We start from the raw sequence: 16,904 nt of genomic DNA on the forward strand, positions 1-16,904 counted from the left end.
GTGAATACTGAGAGATAATAGAGTTCAATCCAGGTGTCTCTGATGACATTTGGAAAAATCTCAAGAGTTTCGTACACCAGTCCATCGAAAATGAAAATAATCCTTTCAGTTCAATTCGGATGATGGGTGCCATCTCGGAATTGCAATAAGGAGAATACAAAGTGAGGCAGTAAGTATGGCCAGGTCTGTGGGAGTGATTAGTAGAAGTCTGAGTGAGGAGGAGGATATTGTGGAGTTAAACAAGAGTAAGAATGAACTGCTAACTTTTTTCTCTCTCTCTTTTGCAGTCCTCTATATCTTCTTTACTCGCCTTTTGACTGTGTCGCCTTCCTTTCATTTGCTTGAATGTGTCACGTGATAAAGTTTAAGTTATTGCATTTAACTTGGCTTCGATGAAAAACTTTGTTGATGGCGAAAGTATTAGAAATGACCGAAAGTATGCCAAACAGCCACGTGATCAATTCAAAAGTTCTTCGAGTGAATTTAGCGTAAGCGAAAACCCCTGGGAACCGTTTTCACGACGCAATACGGAGAAATTTCAGTGCAATTTCCAAAAGCAGCAAAATCAGAAATTGCTGCCAATTTGATCGCTCGTCTCTATGACCAATTTGTCAACTGGATTGAAAAATCGGAAATACAGCTTTCACCGGTCCTGGCTGAGAGATGATATCCCCAAATTCCTTGCTGAATCCTTTGATTGAACGATGCAGTTTCGTGGAGTTTGACGACGATTTTAAAGTTTTTTATAAGTCATCCAGTTGGGTCATCAGTTATAACCGGCTGAAGTGTTGAAACCGGGGATCGTGACTCACAGATACCCGCGCCAGTGAAACGAATGGGATTGGTCTGAAGGTTTCTGGGATCTTCTGCTTCTTTACCACCGTTATCCTTACATTAAGGGGTCGGTTGCCTGGTGCGCCTTCTCCGCTGCCTTCTATTAAAGGCATCATCGTCCACCAAACCTCATCTCTCCATATCTTCCTTCACTTTATCTCGCCATCTAATTCTCTGTCTCCCTCTCGATCTTCTTCCTCTAAGAGGTTCTTCCCAAGCCCTCTTCACTCCCTCATCGTTATCCATCCTCAACATATGCCCATACCATCTCAATCGTGACTCTTATCACCTCTGTAATCTTTACTAAGCCTTCCCTTCTTCTTCTGAATGTTTCTAAGATATCGGATCTGAAACGTTGAGCAAAATCCAAGATGGTGACGGGCAGTCGTGTTACTGGTAAAATTCGTGCAAATAGCTCTGAATAACTCCTATATCTATACTAACCAACAAAATGTCAAGGCTCTCAGTACATTGGTGTCTGTGATCTGTATCACTAGACTTATCGCAAGTCTATTTTATCCTTTCCTGCTGAAAATAGACAAGTGATCGAGTCGAAATTGGTCGTAACTGACTCTCCATCTTTGGAAACCGTGTTGCGATAGTAAAATTGGAAGCCGTGGCAAGTTTCAAACTTTTTCTTTATATTTCTAAATCTCACTGGGTAGCTATGACCCAATTTGAAATTAAAAACAGAGTTTGTGAAGACTTCGGGCCAGCAAACCTGTCTGGCAAATGACACGCTCATCCATTCAGCGATACGTAAAATGTTGAAGGTTTTAAAAGATGACCGTCCCACGCAAATTGAGCGCATTAACCTCGAGTTTCCACCTGAGTAATATGGAAGCTATAGCTTCAATCGCCTTAAACATGTGGTCATTTGAACTTTCAGCATTAAATTAAGTATGAGGCCAAGTGGCGCCAGCTACAAGTAATCTTGGTCGGAGTATGTCAGCCTAAAGATCCCGAGACACAATGAAAAAATTAATATTATTTCAACTCCAGGAAAAATTGTAGCTGTTTTCACCAATTTTACTTTGTACCGAGTTTAAAATAATAGAAAATGTTGACAATATTTTACACATTTACTTATACACAAGTTGTGCAGGAATATGTAAATATTAAATGTACTACGTTGTACTGGGTATCCCGGTATGGTAATGATAACTGTTGATTGGTTGGGGTTCTCGGCTGGGTATTGTCAAGTTTGGGAACCACTGGCTAGAGGGCTTTTGGCCATTTATCTTCATGTAGAATATGAGGCCTCGTCAATGATATGTCGAATTATTTCGATAAAATTGACTTTACGACTGAAAAATATAGCAAAGGTAAAAGTACATAATCCAAGCAAGAAGAATACGAAACCTGTCATGCTGGTTTAACCAAAATGAACTTTTAAAATATGTCATTTGTCAGCGAAGGTACGGAAAAAATGAAGGAATAAGAATCCAAACAGTTAATTCACTGTTATAATCTAGATATTCTTGCCTACAAAATATGCAAACAACTCCATAGAGGTTTCCCTTCGTTAAATTCATACAATAGATTTCCTCTAAAAATAGCAATGTGTCATTTACTGGTGAAAAGTCAGCTGACCTTGAAATTCTGCTGACTGCAGATGATAATTAAATGCAGCCCGTGTCGCAAATAGAAGCCCTGGACAGAAATACCGTCGTATTTGTAAATGGAAGTCGAAGGATCAATTTTTTCTTTCCATTAGTTACTTCTTTCCCTTCGGAACTTCATGTTTTCTTCCCTTCTTTTATTTCACTTGTCTTCCTGCTTATCTCTACGCACCTTTGCCTTCTCTTTTTCCCTTGAATCTTTCACTTCTCATCTCTTCTCTTCCCTCTTCAAATTCCTTTCTGTTTTCCTTTTCCTTTTTCATTAAACCACCCCTTTTCACTCACCTTTTTTTTTTCTCCCGCTTTCCTCATCTCAAACTTTCACTTCTCATCTGTTTTTCCGTCCTTCGCCAAGTTCCTTTCTCTATTCTCCCGTTCCTTCCTCCCATAAAACCATACCCTCTCGCTTCCTTTTTTTTTCCGTCTCCCTCTTCCTTCATCTTTTCCCTAGACCCATGTCTAATGCCTCCTCCCTAACCGTCGCCCCTCTTCTCTCTATCTTCCTTTCCCTAAACGTTGTTTCTGGAACTGAATGGCTTAAAGAGGACTCCTCGTAATTTCATTTTTGAGGAGGTGACACCATCATCACCTCCATCATCATAAACTTCGCCATCGGCGTTATAATTGACGATGCTGCTGACATTAGTCCAAGTCAGCCATGAACTGCTGTGGTCAGTCCTTTAGTGCGGCCGGAGTATTCTGAAGTTCGTGTTAAGTTATAATGGGAGGTTCCGCTCCTAATTGTGGTACAGGGAGAGAGAAAGAGAGAGAGGGGGGGAGAGAGGCAGAATTCTCCTGAGATGAGCCGTCATTAATATATTAATATCTCTCTCTCTCTCTCTCTCTCTCTCTCTCTCTCTCTATATATATATATATATATATATATATATATATATATATATATATATATATATATATATATATGGCTGGTAAAAATGTTCCTGTAATAACAGAATTCCAATCTAATAAAAGGAGCCCATAAAAACACCAAAATGTAGAGAGAAAAGTACATATTTTCAGAGACTGCTGTCTCTCTCTTCAGGTATATGAATGAGAAAAGTTTACAGAAAAGGTGGTATTTATACCAAGAGATCCGTCCACAAGTAAGCCAATTTAAGGTCACCGACCCCCCTGCTGATAATCTTCCTTTAATCTTCTTAAGCGTTGGTTGAATGAAAACTTGGTCGACGATATCTGAGATCCACCCCCCGACTTTTGAGATGTTCATTACCTGCTTCTCTTTTATTAAGGCCGATTCCATCATTTGACTCTTGTACCGGCAGTTGCTGCTATAAATTACACGTGACAAATTCCAGTTTATTCTATGGTTATGTTCATTTATATGGTTGAAAATAGCCGAGTTCTGTTGTCCATACCTAACTGACCGTTTGTGTTGTATTAATCTCTGGGGAAGTGATTTACCTGTAAATCCGATGTAAGATTGGTCACAGTCCTGGCATGGGATCTCATAGACCCCAGTCTTTGGAAGATGTCTTTTGTTGGACGTTAATCAGGGATTTGGCTAAGGTATTTGGGTAGGTAAATGCAAAAGGGTTGGATTTCCCAAGGGTGTGGGTTATTCTCTTAATCGTCTCCGGGTGAGGAATTTTTATTTATTGTTGGGTGTGCTCTGGTCTTGTCTTTAGGGGGTCGGTAGAAAAATTACGTTTGCTTTTTGGAATTGCTTTCTCTTAATTTATGGTCAGGATACTTTAAAGATGAAAGTTGCTTGCGAATTAGTTCAAATTCTTTTTCCAGGAAATCTGGGGAACAAATTCGTAAGGCTCTTAAGAATAGGTTGCTAGCTACACCTATCTTGATAGTAATGTCGTGATAGCTAAAGTAGTGAATATATGAAAGTGAGAACGTTGGTTTTCTGTATATGGTAAATTTGTATTCTGTCGTGTCTCTGATTATTAAAACATCAAGAAAAGGAATTTTGTTGTCTGTTTCCCATTCAACTTTAAATTTGATGCTGGGCCCTAATGCGTTTAATTTTGAAGGAATTCATTAAAATTACCCCACTTATTATCACAAAATGTTAGGATGTCATCCACGATCTCATCCACAGCATGTTTTGGGTTTTATTGCATTTATTACTGTAGTTTCAAAGTATTCCATGTACAGATTGGCTAAAACAGGACTTAAAGGACTACCCATACTACACCCGAATTTTTGCTTGCAGAATGATTCCCGAATGAAAAATACGTTATTAGATGCACATAATTCAACTAACTTTATTATTTTGTCAAGCGCCATGGGAAAATGATCTGAATAAGTGATAATTTTTTTCCCTTAAAAAACTGAAGAACGTCCTGTACTGGTACTTTTGTGAATAGGGAGTCTACGTCGAGGCCTAAAAGTTTTATGTTGTGAAGTGGTATATGTGCTTCTCTGAATTTGGGACAAAAATCTTCCGAATGTTTAATGTGACTGGGAGAAAAAGTGCCTAAAAAAGGAGAAAGGACTAATTCGCAAGCAACTTTCATCTTTAAAGTATCCTGACCATATAATTGAGAAAGCAATTCAAAAAGCAAACGTAATTTTCTACCGACCCCCTAAAGACAAGACCAGAGACACACCCAACAATAAAATAAAAATTCCTCACCTGGAGACGATTAAGAGAATAACCCACACCCTTGGGAAATCCAACCCTTTTGCATTTACCTACCCAAATACCTTAGCCAAATCCCTGATTAACGTCCAACAAAAGACATCTTCCAAAGACTGGGGTCTATGAGATCCATGCCAGGACGTGACCAATCTTACATCGGATTACAGTAAATCACTTCCCCAGAGATTAATACAACACAAACGGTCAGTGAGGTATGGACAACAGAACTCGGCTATTTTCAACCATATAAATGAACATAACCATAGAATAAACTGGGAATTTGTCACATGTAATTTATAGCAGCAACTGCCGGTACAAGAGTCAAATGATGGAATCGGCCTTCCTTTAATAAAAGAGAAGCAGGTAATGAACATCTCAAAGGCGGGTGGATCTCAGATATCGTCGACCGAAAGTTTTTCATTCACCCCGACGCTTTCAGAGATTAAAGGAAAGATTATCAGCAAGGGGTGACCTAAATTGGCTTACTTGTGGACGGATCTCTTGGTATAAATACCACCTTTTCTGTAAACTTTTCTTATTTATATACCATGAAGAGAGAGACAGCAGTCCTCTGAAATATAGTACTTTTCTCTCTACATTTTGGTGTTTTTTATGGGCTCCGTTTTATTAGATATATATATATATATATATATATATATATATATATATATATATATGTATATATATATACATACATATATATATATATATATATATATATATATATATATATATAATAGTATGATCGGTGGGTAGTAGCTCTCTCTTTCTCTCTCTCTCTCTCTCTCTCTCTCTCTCTCTCTCTCATAATATATATATATATATATATATATATATATATAATATATTGGATATATGTAGTATATATATATATATAGAGAGAGAGAGAGGAGAGAGAGAGAAAGAGAGTTACAAGCCCAATGATCAGTGACGTTGGGTGTAATGAGCATCGTGCCCAGTGGTATGGGGCTTACAGCCTCATTCTTTATGAAAACGTATATTTTGTAATACGTATGTAACCGTGCTTTGACGTCTAGTATTTTACTGACGCTGAATGAACCGCTATAATCTGAGATTTCTATATTAGATTCAAATATATACATCAAATCCGAAAAGAGATGCGTCGAACTTAGAATTTATTCCAACATCCCGATGGGAATTGCGAAGCATCCTAACGAACTCGGTCAGAGTCAGTCCGATGATATATTAAAGCGACGGACTAACGATCTGCATCCATCTGATCATTGAAATTGAGAAACAGGGGACTTCCAGCTTAATATGTGAATGAATTCCTGTCGTATATTAAATTAATGAAATCAGGATTTGCTGTTCAGACTATTAGTCCATCATACATTAAAGAGTAATTAAGCCAGGCACTCCCGTTCAGATTAATGTGCCGGATAAATAGGTCAGTCGTCTTTTATTTTAAAGATTCAGCCTGAAATAAGAACACGGGGAGTTTTATGCCTCATGTGAAGCTTAATTGTTTATTTTTGTCATACTTTTATTGGTTTATTTATTTCCTTCACTACTGACACAATTCCGTTTTTATTTACCAAGCATTTCTAATATAATTACGAAGGTTAGACATGGAAATGTCATATCGTGATGAGTCTTTAGAAAATATATAGATGAAAGTATAGTCGGAATTTTAAGGATGAACATAACGACACTAAATGGAAAGTACGAAAACGTACAGTCTTGTGATAAAAAGCGGAGTTTAGGCAATTGTTAGATTTAACAATGAAGTCGAAACATTTACAGAATAATGATTCTTCTAGCCTTGTTTAGCGGATGCCAACGAATCTGAAGGTTACATTTTTTCGCCTTGATTACTTTACTATTGAGAAATATGCGAAATTATGACCGGTAGGTCACCAGGACAATATAATGTAACCCTCAGACTTGTATAATGACCGGTAGGTCACCAGGACAATATAATGTAACCCTCAGACTTGTATAATGTAAATATTAGGATGTATTTGTTTATCTCTGCATAAGTCAACAAGTGCCTCTCGTTATATCTCTGTTTGGCCATTGTTAATATCAGCTGTATAAAACAGAAATTTATTTTATATTTTTTCCAACCTAGTACAGTATTCGTATTATTACATAATGAAATTATGTTTAAGAATCTACTTACACACACACACATATATATTTTAAATATATATGATTATATATATATATATATATATATTATATATAATATATATATATTTATATAGTATGTGTATGTATGTATATATGTGTGTGCGTTTTTAGGTCAAGTCTACAGCTTTCGTTCTACTGCCGTCGACTTGCTCCACTAATTATATATTTTATTATGGACATATATTTATATATATATATATATATATATATATATATATATATAATATATATTTATATGTGTGTGTGTGTGTGTGAATGAATACTAAACTACATATACCCTATAAAAATATATCTTCCAACACAATCATTTTCCTTTTTGCCGTGAATGTACGCAGCTTAACATATATTACTTACTCTTTCCCTTTTATAAATCTGTTTACTATTGTTCCGGGGACAAAACTTTTGTCATTGATTTTTTTTTTTCACTGGCGCAGCCTCGGCCCTTTAGCCCCTGTTAAATAAAATCGTCATTAATGAAGGGTGAGTGGGGGCTTTTAGAGTTGGACCCCTCTCCTCTGTTGCTACGGAATCGGAGCATATTACTTTTTGTGTTGCTATTGTCCTTTCAGAAAATTATGTTACTGATACAAGCGAAAATTGACTTCGCTTTTATTACTCTCTACTTTTATTTCATTTGAGCGTATAGCGTTTTAGCCTTTTGCCATCTCTAGGAAATGTAGCAAGTTTTTTTTTTTTTTTTTCATTTAGTTTCTTTAATGAAATAAATCTGTTATGGATGCGACTCCGTTGATGGCTTTTACATTCTTTCCTCTAGAGTTTATTCTTTCTGTTTAATTTTTGACATGTGTGTTTCTTAAAGATTCTTTGTGAATCTTGAAATGATATGTGATATTTTTTGCAAATATGTTCATCACAACTTGGTGTAAATTCTTTTATAGCAGTGGGTTGGAAAATGTCATTTGGTCGTTTTTTTTATTTTCCACTGCATCTAATATATATATATATATATATATATATATATATATATTTATATATATATATATATATATATATATATATATATATGAATATTTATCACATCACCGATCCTGATTTCGTTCCCGGTCCAACTGGACGGTGGTTCGATCCCATGGGGGTACGAAATTATTATCAACTAAAAATTCCCCCTCGGTACATATATGAAAAATATATCAATTCCGAGGTAGAGCAGAATTAGATACTAAAGGACATTTGTAGCTCGAAGGATATATATATATATATATATATATATGTATATATATATATATATATATATATATATATATATATATATATATATTATATATTAGATGCAGTGGACACAGCGTTTACGAAATCCCATGCCAGGACTGTGACCAATCCTACTTCGGATTTACAGGGAAAACACTCCCCAGAGATTGATGCAACACAAACGGTCAGTTAGGTATGGACAACAGAACTCAGCTATTTTCAACCATATAAATGAACATAACCACAGAATACAAACTGGAATTTGTCACAGCGTATTTATAGCAGCAACTGCCCGGTACAAGAGTCAAATGATGGAATCGGCCCCTTAATAAAAGAGAGGCAGGTAATGAACATCTCAAAAGGAGCATGGGATTCAGATGATGACAAGATTTCATTCACAATGCTTAAGAAGATTAAAGGAAGAATATCAGGGGGGGGGGTGACCTAATTGGCTTAACTATGGATGGATCTCGGTATAAATACACCTTTTCTGTAAACTTTTCTCATTCATCTACCTGAAGAAAGAGACAACAGTCTCTGAAATATAGTATTTTTCTCTCTATATTTTAGTGTTTTTATGGGCTCTCTTATTAGATGGAATTCCGTTGTAACAGAACATTATTTTTACCAGTCACATAACACACACAACACACACACACACAACACACACACACATATATATATATATATATATATATATATATAATATAGATGGAATTCTGTGTAACAGAACATGTTTTTACAAGTCACATACACACACACACACACACACACACACACACACATATATATATATATATATATATATATATATATATATATATATATATATATATATACAGTGGGAGTGTATGTGTGCCTGTGTTTGCACTTACTGCATTATGTTAACAGGCAGATTGCTGTGACTCAAGTCTTGATAGTTGAGTGATAACTGAAATACTTTCTGATTTATTAGCTCCTCCTATATGAGAAATGTTTGTTGGTGAAGTAAGCCTTGATAAATCTTGACCTGGCAAGGTATAATTAACTATGAATATTTGTACTAATTAAATATATATATATATATATATATATATATATATATATATATATATATATATAAAACCTTAGTCTGTCATTTTTAATTTCAATATGAGATTTTTTCTACTTCATGTTTAATGTCAATCGTATGAAATGAAAGCCTACTACTCTTGTTTATTGCAGATCTCGTGGTCATAAGGCAAAGAGCGCGACCCTCTCTGAACCTTGCATTTTGGGTCTTTCTGGTTTCCTTACGGTAAGTGTGAACTAACAGTGGCTTGAGTAATGTTGCAGTTTTACTATAGTAGATTCACATCAACCGTGCATTTGATGTCTAGGCCAGTCCCTTACGACGCTCCTGATTGGCTATTGATAAGCCACTCACTCTCGAGAGTTCACATGCGTAGGATCTATGTTCCACCTCTCTTGAATTATACTTCTTTCAGGAGAGATGGAACATACATCCTGCCTACGTGAACTCTCGAGAGAGACTGAGAGTTTCCAGCCCTGTACGTGGCTTATCAACAGCCAATCAGGAGCGTCGTAAGGGAATGGCTTAGACATCAAATGCACGGCTGATGTGAATCTACTATAACTATAAGGGTAGCCCCACATTAGATTAATATGTCATAAACATACGTCAGCAACTTTTTGCATACATATGATAAAAACTAGTCGAAGATAATTCAGCGACTGTTAGTGGAGAACGACCTTCGGCAAATACTGGATAATCGTAAAAGGCGTTGGTTATTACTACCAATAAATAGTTGATTTGTTAACCTATTTGTGATATGAGTGCGATGATATGATGTTTTACTGTAGTGCGAACGCACCCTGAGATATTGCTAAGTAACCTCCTTCTTACTTCACATAGAAAATACATTACACAATATTTAGAAAACTTGCGGATTCTGCTGTGGAATTTAAAAGTTGGTCGACATCCATTATCCATTACTTTCGCTGTGTTAGTGAGTGAGTGCCGGCGGACTTTGCAATTTTACTCTACTTTCTATATAACTGCAAAAAAGCTAAGTAATTTTATATAAACTAACGGCAATCATTTACAGTGCCGAGAAATTTGTAAAATGTGCTGTTCTATAAGACTTGGCTCCGTATGCTTATAGATTATCATATGCTCATTATGATTTGTTTTGGCTTAATCGTAAAATATCTGCACAACAGACGAAAGTTCCAAACTGTCTCCTGTATATATATAATTATTATGTCACCCTTTCTTCGTGACTATTTATAAACAGTGTTTCGAATATCTGCCCCCTCCAAAAAAAAAATAAAAAAAAAAATAAAAAAAAACAATAAATGAATGGAATGTCCCATTTGTTCAGTTAGAGAAAGTAGATGATGATTCTAATATTTCCGCTTTCGAAAACTGCTCTTTCTCCATAATGGAGAACTAATGTTCCAAAGCCCTATTCATATAGTGGAACAAGCCAAGGCGCCATTGACTTGAAGTTCAAGCTTCTAAGGAACATGTTGTTCATTTGGAAGAAGTTACAGAAGATAACAGGAAATGTAACAAGAAGAGGCCAGTTATTTGAAAAGAAGAAAAGGATAATAGAATAGATTAATAATTCATATAAGAATATGAATAAATTATTATGATACAAGGTGTACTCTTGTCCCAGGCGGAGCACAATGTGTGAGTAATTGTGTGTGCCTTTACGCAGTAGAAAAATAGCACTGCAAAGCTCATCATTTGTTTTCCATTGATGTGCTCTATATCACTGATAGCTGGAACTCAAAACTGTTTTCATGTCCTGTCCTTCCACAAAACTCATTAGCTAAAAGCGTAACTCGTAAAAAAAAATTCTTTTGCGTCTTTTTCCCTTGATTTTTATGGTATTGGTTTGTGTGTGTGTGTGTGTGTTGTTTCTTCTTCTTCTCCTTCTTCTTTCCTTCATCTGCGACATGGGAAGGAAGTCTGGAAATGTTTCAGAATTGCTAATAGTCGCTTAATGGGAAAATAATGTGCTCGTTCCCCGTTGATTCTGATAACGATATCTTGAGGGGCCGACTTGGAAAACAAAAATTACTTAAGAAAGTTGCGTTATACGTAAAGGTTTTTTCCCTTGATTTCTCGGCTTCTCTACAAACCTGTTGGAAATTCCTGGGTTCTCTCACAAGACCAGATTATGTTCATATTTTCATTTCAGGAAGAATTTATTTCTTTACGGGAGATTCGAACTTTTCGTACAGAACGATATTATTTTCATGTAATTATTTACCGAAGAATGGAACAAACCTTATAAAACGAGATGATATTCATCTGTTTATTCACCGATGATCTAGACTTTTTGAACAGAACGATATTATATTCAGGAATCTATTTCCGGGGAAATTGAATTTGACATTATGAAACGAGTTGTTATTCGTGTATTTTTTCCAGAAGAATCCGACTTTCCTGATACCACGAGGTAATATTCACTTATTTATTTCTTATATTTCACGGCAGTGGACACGAGGCGGCGATGCCTTCTTCTGTCCCTCTGTTCCCTGTCAAGGAGATCGATGACAGACAATAAATACCGCCGCTCCTTGTCGTTTACTCGGGGAGTGAGCCTGCAAACTATTTTGTTGTTGTTGTTGTTGTTGATGTTGTTGGGGGTGGATAGGAAAGGTCTATGGAAGACGTTAAAAAGGTCTGAATAAGGTGTATCGCGTTAAGTTAAAGATATAGGAATTTTAGGATAGGGTATTCATAATTTATTTATTAGAATGAAAATGTAAAAAATAAATAATGTGGATGGTAAATAGTACAGAAAAACTATTTCTAATAAAATATAGCATACTTATTTTAATTTTCGTTGGTGAAAAAAAAAGCTCGATTTGAATGTAGACTTTAGCTCGTTTAATTATTTGGCGTACTCCATTTAGGCTATGTTTCTGTTCAGTTACTTTGTTTTCCACTTATAACTGAGAATATAAGAAAGTGTTTCATTTGCGTCCTTTTTTATTTGATCCTGTTAAGTCAGGAATGAAACGTTTACAACTTGTGCACGAGGGGAAAATCTTGCAGGCGTCCCGAGTAAGTTGGAGGTCGGGTCATGCGTTGTTCCGTGTCTCGTCGTTCTACGAGAAAGGAGAAGAAGGAGCCGACATCCGTATCACGAAAGAAAGGAATGGCTGGTATTCCCCTAATTTCTGTAGATGTGACTCGCTTCTATTTTCTAAATTTTTGGTTCCTTCAGCCGGGAATCTTTTGCTCAAAGAGAAGCGGCTGACTCTTTATTGGCGTCGTCGCTGAAGAAGTTGGTTGTTTGTTGGATTTCACCATAGCTGTTTCAGTTGTTTGTGTTTTTGATCTTGGTTTTGTTCCTTTGTTTCTTGCGTTTATTTAACTGTACCGATTAGTGATTATCTCGCTTTGTTTGATTGGTCGTTGACCGTTTAGTGTACAAAATAGTCTATCATTTTTATATATATATATATATATATATATATATATATATATATATATATATTATATATATGCATATATACATATGCATATACTATATACATATACAATATTATTTAGTTATCTATATATATACTATATATATGCATATATATATATATATATATATATATATATATATATATGTGTGGTGTGTGTGTGTGTGTGTGTGTACATATATATATATATATATATATATATATATATATGTGTGTGTGTGTGTGTGTACATATATAGATATACTATATATATATATATATATATATATAATATATATATATATATATATATATCTAATAAAAGGAGCCCATAAAAACACCAAAATGTAGAGAGAAAAGTTACTATATTTCAGAGACTGCTGTCTCTCTCTTCAGGTATATGAATGAGAAAAGTTTACAGAAAAGGTGGTATTTATACCAAGAGATTCGTCCACAAGTAAGCCAATTTAGGTCACCCCCGCTGATAATCCTTCCTTTAATCTTCTTAAGCGTTGGTTGAATGAAACACCTGCGTCGACGATGTCCGATGTCCAATTCCCTTTTGAGATGTTCAATTACCTGCTTCTCTTTTATTAAGGCCGATTCCATCATTTGACTCTTGTACCGGCAGTTGCTGCTATAAATTACACGTGACATATTCCAGTTTATTCTATGGTTATGTTTCATTTATATGGTTGAAATAAGCCGAGTTCTGTTGTCCATACCTAACTGACCGTTTGTGTTGTATTAATCTCTGGGGAAGTGATTTACCTGTAAATCCGATGTAAGATTGGTACAGTCCTGGCATGGGATCTCATATACCCCAGAGTCTTTGGGCGATGTCTTTTGTTGGACGTTAATCAGGATATGGCTAAGGTATTTGGGTAGGTAAATGCAAAAGGGTTGGATTTCCCAAGGGTGTGAGTTACTCTCTTAATCGTCTCCAGGTGGGGAATTTTTTATTTTATTGTTGGGTGTGTCTCTGGTCTTGTCTTTAGGGGGTCGGTAGAAAATTACGTTTCGCTTTTTGAATTGCTTTCTCAATTATATGGTCAGGATACTTTAAATATGAAAGTTGCTTGCGAATTAGTTCAAATTCTTTTTCCAGGAAATACTGGGGAACAATTCGTAAGGCTCTTAAGAATAGGTTGCTAGCTAGACCTATCTTGATAGTATTGTCATGATAGCTTAAATAAAGTAGGGAATATAATGAAAGTCAGAGAACGTTTGGTTTTCTGTTATATGGTAAATTTGTATTCTGTCGTGTCTCTGACTATTAAAACATCAAGAAAAGGAATTTTGTTGTCTGTTTCCCATTCAACTTTAAATTGATGCTGGGCACTAATGCGTTTAATTTTGAGAGGAATTCATTAAAATTACCCCACTTATTATCCCAAAATGTTAGTATGTCATACCACGTATCTCATCCACAGCATGTTTTTGGGTTTTATTGCATTTATTACTGTAGTTTCAAAGTATTCCATGTACAGATTGGCTAAAATAGGACTTAAAAGGACTACCCATACTACACCCGAATTTTTGCTTGTAGAATGATTCCCCGAATGAAAATACGTTATTAGATGCACATAATTCAACTAACTTTATTATTTTGTCAAGTGCCAAAGGGAAATGATCTGAATAGGGGATAATTTTTCCCTTAAAAAACTGAAGAACGTCCTGTACTGGTACTTTTGTGATAGGGAGTCTACGTCAAGGCTAAAAGTTTTATGTTGTGAAGTGGTATATGTGCTTCTCTGAATTTGTGACAAAAGTCTTCCGAATGTTTGATGTTGACTGGGAGAAAAGGTGCCTAAAAAAGGAGAAAGGAGGCCAGCTAACCATTTAGAAATTTTGTAATTGAAAGCTCCGGCGCATGAAACGATGGGTCTGAATGGAAGATTGTCTTTGTGAGTTTTGGGAAGACCATAAAAGTAGGGTAATTTAGGATTAATTACTTTAAATTTCTCTAATAGTTCAATACTCTTTTTGTCTTGGCCAATTAATCTTACTTTCCGAAAAAATTCTGTGCGGAACGTTCTGGAGGATATTTTCGTCAGTTTTTCGTAAGTATTTGTGTCGCTAAGGAGCTGGTGATTTTGTCGAGGTAGAAGTCTTTGTCCATTATTTACAATTTTGCCGTCTTTGTCGGATCTACTTATTATAAACATCTAACTTTTTTAGCGAGTGGATGGCTATCATGAATCTGCGGGGAACAGGATATTTCTTATGAAGGTCAGTTAAAGCATTTAGTAACACTCCTTTTAAACAGAGCCTCTTTCACGGCTGTAGTTTTTGTCAGATATGAATTTATCAAAAGCCACTATGAAGTCTAGGTTGTTTGCGGTCTGGCATGAGGGCAAAGGATAAGCCTAAATTTAAAACTAAATGTTGAATTACAGTAAGGGGGGTGTTGGATAAGTTTAAAACTTTGTCTTGTTGTTCAAGATTATTCCATGCGCTATTATCTATTAGGTTATTTAACTGCGTAAAAGTCTGTTGGAATGAGTCACGCTATTATGGCAGCAATGTCGGAACAGAATGAAATCAGATACCTGTATACGTGGTCCGTAGTGAGGAGGCGAAGATTAGATTGAGTTCCATATATCACTCTGCGTAGCACGAAGATGTCGTTTCTCGTTTTTGGTGATTCTTTCTTCCAGGAAAATCTTGTGTGATAGAGGGAAGGGGTTTGATTGCAGAGTCCATCTCCCGAATCCGTACATTTTTGGAAGTACTTGTTCTTTTGAGGCATTCTTCCAAAAGTGTTTTTGGTTTTTTCAGCCGGTGTAGCTGTCAGTTCTTTTCAAACTTGCGGAAAACTGACTTGACTTCTGGAAGTGAGTGAAGAATCATGGAAAGGCGGTTGAATTCCATAATGGGCTGACAATGACTGGTAAAAGTGTTCTGTAACAACAGAATTCCATCTAATAAAAGGAGCCCATAAAAACACCAAAATGTAGAGAGAAAAGTACTATATTTCAGAGACTGTTGTCTCTCTCTCAGGTTATGAATGATGAAAAGAAAATTTACAGAAAAGGTGGTATTTATACCAAGAGATTCGTCCACAAGTAAGCCAATTTAGGTCACCCCCGCTGATAATCTTCCTTTAATCTTCTTAAGCGTTGGTTGAATGAACACTGCGTCGACGATGTCCGATGTCCAATTCCCCTTTGAGATGTTCATTACCTGCTTCTCTTTTATTAAGGCCGATTCCATCATTTGACTCTTGTACCGGCAGCAACTGCCGGTACAAGAGTCAAATGATGGAATCGGCCTAATAAAAGAGAAGCAGGTAATGAACATCTCAAAAGGGAATTGGACATCGGACATCGTCGACGCAGTGTTCATTCAACCACGCTTAAGAAGATTAAAGGAAGATTATCAGCGGGGGTGACCTAAATTGGCTTACTTGTGGGACGAATCTCTTGGTATAAATACCACCTTTCCTGTAAACTTTTCTCATTCATATACTGAAGAGAGAGACAGCAGTCTCTGAAATATAGTACTTTTCTCTCTACATTTTGGTGTTTTATGGGCTCCTTTTATTAGATGGAATTCTGTTGTTACAGAACACTTTTACCAGTCATTGTCAGCCCATTATGGAATTCAACCGCCTTTCCACGATTCTTCACTCACTTCCAGAAGTCAAGCCAGTTTTCCGCAAGTTTGAAAAAGAACTGAACAGACTACACGGCTGAAAAACCAAAAACCAAAAACACTTTTGGAAGAATGCCTCAAAGAAACAAGTACTTCCAAAAATGTACGGATTCGGGAGATGGACTCTGCAATCAAACCCCTTCCCTCTATCACACAAGATTTTCCTGGAAGAAAGAATCACCAAAACGAGAAACGACATCTTCGTGCTACGCAGAGTGATATAGGAACTCAATCTAATCTTCGCCTCCTCACTACGGACCACGTATACAGGTATCTGATTTCATTCTGTTCCGACATTGCTGCCTATAATAGCGTGGACTCATTCCAACAGACTTTTACGCAAGTTAAATAAAACCTAATAG

General features: G+C 36.1%; 1 protein-coding gene across 1 annotated transcript in view; it reads left to right on the forward strand.

Annotated features, from left to right (window-relative positions):
* Positions 1-16,904, forward strand: part of LOC135215628 (uncharacterized) — a gene marked incomplete in the record, with an annotated part of 827,040 nt that overhangs the window by 491,875 nt on the left and 318,261 nt on the right. The window contains 1 exon segment of the mRNA XM_064250543.1: positions 9,637-9,709.

The sequence above is a fragment of the Macrobrachium nipponense genome, chromosome 5, assembly GCF_015104395.2.
Source record: "Macrobrachium nipponense isolate FS-2020 chromosome 5, ASM1510439v2, whole genome shotgun sequence".
Taxonomy (NCBI): domain Eukaryota; kingdom Metazoa; phylum Arthropoda; class Malacostraca; order Decapoda; family Palaemonidae; genus Macrobrachium; species Macrobrachium nipponense.